This window comes from Lactuca virosa, chromosome 2 (assembly GCF_052849685.1).
Source record: "Lactuca virosa cultivar CGN04683 chromosome 2, Lactuca_virosa_CGN04683_v6, whole genome shotgun sequence".
NCBI lineage: Eukaryota > Viridiplantae > Streptophyta > Magnoliopsida > Asterales > Asteraceae > Lactuca > Lactuca virosa.
Window position 1 is genome coordinate 261,899,139 of NC_136427.1, and position 5,383 is coordinate 261,904,521.

Consider the following 5,383-nt stretch of genomic DNA (forward strand, 5'->3'; position numbering starts at 1 on the left):
CGAACCTCGTATGCGGAGCTTGCCGCTATAATGGAGGCAAGCTGAGAAGCCAGGCGACTCGAGGCGAGGGTACTGAACCTCGCATGCGGAGCTTGCCGCTACAATGGAGTCAGGTTGAGAAGCCAGGCGACTCGAGGCGAGGGTACTGAACCTCGCATGCGGAGCTTGCCGCTATAATGGAGTCGGGCTGAAAAGCCCGGTGACTCAAGGCAAGGGTACTGAACCTCGCATGCGGAGCTTGCCGCTATAATGGAGTCGGGCTGAAAAGCCCGGCGACTCAAGGCGAGGGTACTGAACCTCGCATGATTGGGCGTAGCACCCTACAATTTATGTGTCTAGCTCGTGTGATAAGTCTGGGTTAAAGCGGAATGGTACCTGATGCTTCGCTGCATCGCTAGTCGTACTAATAAATAATGCCTCGCTGTCTTGGCTGTTTGCGGAGAGCTATGTGGCGATGCTACTTAGGGCTTGATAGTGTAGCTACCGTCAAGTGGTGTGTAGTGAGACCGTCGTCGAGAGCTGGTCATCAGAGCCGCTGAGAACTGAGCATCGAGCTGCTAGCGATAGATGAGCAGCACGACCGCTGAAAGTTGGGCAACGAGACTACCGAGGGTTGAACAGCGGGGCTGATCTTCCGACTCGGAATATTAATATCACCTCGGCAGTGCACTATCATGCATAACATCAGCTCTTCATGTACCTTAACTCTGCCCCTTCGGAATCACTTATGCATGGTGTCGTACCAACCCTACTCCCCCCCCCTTTTTTTTCTTAGAGGGGGCGAAGAAAAGGGAAATATGGAGGTACAACTGCTGAAAGTTGAGATACATAGCTGCTGGAAAGATCCAGGCGACACAAGTGCTAACAAAAAGCGGATAGCACGGCTGCCGAGAGTTAAGCAGTGCGATTGCGGGATGTCGGCCAACACAATTGATGAGAGCTGAGTAGCGAGACTATATGGAGTTGGCAACGCGGCTTATGACAGTCGGGCAGTGCGGTTGCTGAGGATTATTTCGAAATGCTTTACTAATAGTAGTAGTGACAATGTACTACTTACTCTTTCCTTTTTTTTTGAAAATGGTGAGTGATCTAGGTTGTAACGTATCTTCTTATGTCGGATTTTGTTGGGTGGGATCTCAACAAGCGGGTACTGGGGCTGATCATTAAAATTTATCTTGCAAAAAATATTCATTTTAATTGTTGGGCTAGCCCATCAGCATTGAAAAACTAATTTGAGAGAGAAAACCAGCCAGATTGCTTAGCCCAACATAAAATTTCAATCCATTTATTCATTAGTCAGCCCCAACCCAATAATAACAGCCCAAGATCGAGTTGTGGGCCCTCTTAGAAAATGATTAGCCCAATATGAAGGTCTTGAAGCCATTTGAGAAATATGGGTAGCGTCCTAATTTCTTTCTGTCGTTTATGCGAAACAAAATAAGTGGATAGGCCGTTTTACGCTTCTTGATGAACTCGAAAGTGAAAAGTCGTATCTGGAAGAAGGTGGGTAACGAATGGTCCTAATGTCGGAGTTCGTGATCTGAGGGGGAGATACGAAGCTCTATTTAGTCGGTGGCGCTGAGTGAGGGAGATCGAAGCGGAGGTGGTCGACTGGCGGCCCCGATCCCAGTGGTGGCCCGATGGCGCTACTGTCTTGCAATTGGAGATGGTACCGATGACCTTTCTCCCCCCTGATGATGACGATGATTGATGGTTCTAAAAATGACCGGTGATGGCGACTGGAGTGTTCTTCCGGTGATAGGAGGTAGCCATTATTACGACCGGCCATGGCGTTGACGAGTTGTTTCTATTGGTCATCGGGTGGTCCGGCGATGTTGCGATTCCGATGCGACGACTGCCTAAGAAAACAAATTGTCTGGTCGGGTGAGTGTTGGTGGTTCCTCGCCTGGGAATCGCCGACCGGGGAAGGAGGTCGGAATATTAACCTCATTATCGATGTCTCTGATTTGCTATATCGTCTGGTGGTAATGACAAAGATCGGTAGTAAGGTGGTTGTTGGTGGAGCGATTAGTTAAACACAGGCAGCTTTGGTCGATGGGTGGTTCCGATGATTGGCTGACTTTGGCCCCCGGTGATTGGTTGATGGCGCTTCAGATTAGGTTACCAGCGGAGAGCAAAGAGACATGAGCTGCTATGTCAGAGACGACGACTGCGTCGGGCGGTATTCGGAGGCGGCTCACCGGACACCTCATCTGTCACCTTGAGGGGTCCAATGGTGGCGATGATTGTAGTCGCCGGTGTCGGTTGTAGGAGGTCGTCGTCTTTTCTGAATGGGAAGATAGACACGGTGGGGCCCAACTAATGGTCCTTTGACTTTCTTTGACCTCCCAGGTGGGACCCTGTAACGCCCTGTTTATTTAAATAAATTAATAAATGTAAGTCCCAGACTGATTTGCGAAGAATTTTAGATGTAGATGGTTAAAAGTGCAAGTTCCAGATTAGTTTTGTTAGTATTTATGAAGGCAGGGACTAAATGGTAATTTATGGGACTTAATTTGAAGAGATTTTGGAGGATTAGGGCCTAAATGGTAACATATAGAGTTGAATTGTAAAGATTTTACATGGCGTGGGTTAAAAAGGTAAAATATTGATCTAATTCGAATTAAATTGGAGCTGGAGGGACCAGAGTTGTAATTATGTGAAAGATTTAAAGTGGTCGGGGATATAACCCGCCACCCTCACCATGTCAAACCCTAAACCTAAATTTCCAGCCGCCATGAGTGAAGTAGCTGCCACCACCTCTCCATGGTTCTCTATTCCGATCAAATAGGGTCGCCGGCTGCCACGCCGTTGAGCACCGCCACCACATGATTTGCTGCCGGAGACGAAGGGAGAGGCCGAAACTTGGAGCCAAACCTCGTGCGCTGCCGCCGTCGGGGGCTGTGAAGACCGGCGAACTCGTGTCGCTGCTGCATCTCTTCCTCCGGTAATGCATTCTCCTCTTCTCTCTCGTCATTTTCTAGAGCCCTGTCGCCATCCTTTCTCCGGTTAGTTTCCTTTCGTTGAGTCCTTCGACTGCCATCTGCCACCGTAAGGGTGGCGGCGAAGTGTGTGTCACTGCGTGTGTTTGATGCATACTCAACTTATAGTGGCGAAGGACTGCATCCATTCGAGTGTGTGTGTGAATAAGCTGCCGGAAATCGCAAGCAACCACCATGGTAGCCAACCATGGTGGCTGCCGCTCCCTGCCATCGTTTTCTGCCGCCACCAGCCACCGTAGGAGGTCGCTGTGTGTGTATATATATTGTGTGTGTAGTTGTTTATGCATTCTTTGGGCAGGAACCACCACCACCATTGGAAATGGTGGCTGCCGCCACCTTCTGCCTCCCTCATCCGCTGCTGTTACCGCCATCTCGGGACACTGTCGTCGCCATACGCCACCAGGTGGGTGGTTGTGTCATATTTCGGGCAAAGATGTGTTGTTTGTGTCGTTTCTTGACCGGACTTCACGAGGAAAAGCCATAACCACCGTGAGGTGGTGGCTGCCGCCAAGCACCGCCGCGGCCACCATGGTGTGGATGTGTGTGTTAGTTAGTCTGTGTTAGTGTGTGTGTGTGTTTATGTTTGGATTAAACATTGTAATTGTAATTAGCTTTGGTTAATAATAAAAATAATGATAACCACCACCGTAAGGTGGTGGCCGCCGCCGTGAGCCGCCATTGACCACCACCACTCGAGGTGGTAGTGGGTGGTGCCCCACTATTAAAACCCTAATGGACCTAGCAAAACCCTAATGGGCTTAAGGATTAGTTTTGGGCCTATTGGGCCATGTTTGAGTGGAAACCCTAACTAGGGTTTAGAAAACCCTAATTGTGAGTAATTGGGCCTTAGGCTTATTGGACCCACTTTTGGGCTATTGAGATTGGATTGTGTATTAAGCCCAATTTCTCCATATCAATGATCTAGTAGAGTAAATGACTTAATGGATTAAGTCCTTAATGGGTTAAGTAAGAAACACTTAACCCTAATCGTCATTTTATGTGAAACCCTAGTTTCACTTGGGCCTTGAGTTGGGCCTTTCGATTGGGTTTTCGTAATTGGTTTATTAATGGGCCATCCAATAATAATCAAATGGACTAGAGTAAGTAGTTGGGCTTTAGGGTAAGGCCTATATGAAGGGTTGGGCCCAATTTGGAAAATTGGGCCATAGATGGGTCATAGTTTGGCCCTAGATGGTTGTATGATATTGGGCCCTTAGAATGAGACATGTTGGATTGGACGGAACAATTGGGCCTTAAGTCAAGACCATGTAGAAATTGGGCCCAATTTGGAAAATTGGGCCATAGTTGGGCTTTGGTCCATTATTAGACCTTTGGGCCTTTGGATTGGGCCTTAGGCTTGAGTCAAGCTAAGATCGGGGTAAGGTAGTCTCTTACCCAAGCATGGACTTATGACTATGAGTTGGAACCCAATTATTAATTGGGTGTTGTTTTGATATTGACAGATCGGGAATCTGTCATCCAGCAGCTATGGTTTTGTCAGCGAGGCTTCAGCATGTGAGGTGAGTCCTCTTCCAGTAGGAACGGGTCTAAGGCACCAACGCCGGCCCGTATATGAGATGTGATAGTAGCTGAGTGTGGGCGGGGCCCGTATCTCATTATTATCTAAGTATGGATATCAGTCAGATTATTGGATTGCTATACTTGTTGTCTGTGTGATGCTTGTATATGTTGTTAGGAATGCGAGTGTGGGCAGGGCCCGAATCTCATAGTAGCTGAGTGTGGGCGAGGCCCGTATCTCATAGATAGCTGATATGGTATATATTTATATGCTAGTGGTATTTGTTGTTTGTTGTTCGTTTAGAGCTTGTATGTATTTTCATGACTAGTGAGTGTGGGCGGGGCCCATATCTCATAGTAGTTGAGTGTGGGCGGGGCCCGTATCCCTTATTAGTCGAGTGTGGGTGGGGCCCGTATCTCATAGCCGTATTTGATTATGATATATGACTGAACGATAGATTAGTTATGCATGTTGTCTGTGTGATACTTGTATGTTTTGGCATAGTAGTTGAGTGTGGGCGGGGCCCGTATCTCACAGTAGTCGAGTGTGGGCGGGGCCCGTATCTCGAAGTAGCTGAGCATGGGAGAGGCCCGTACCTCAGAGATAGCATAGTGTGGGCGAGGCCCGTATCTCCTAGACAGTGGAGCGTGGGTGGGGCCCGTATCTCCTAGATAGCGGAGTGTGGGCGGGGCCCGTATCTCCCAGTTAGCGGAGTGTGGGCGAGGCCCGTATCTCCACGAGTGTGGGCGAGGCCCGTATCTCCTAGTTGCATGATATGTGTAGATGGTATGTGGTAGATTGGGGAGACTCACTAAGCTTCGTGCTTACGGTTTTCAGTTTTGGTTTCAGGTACTCGGTTTTC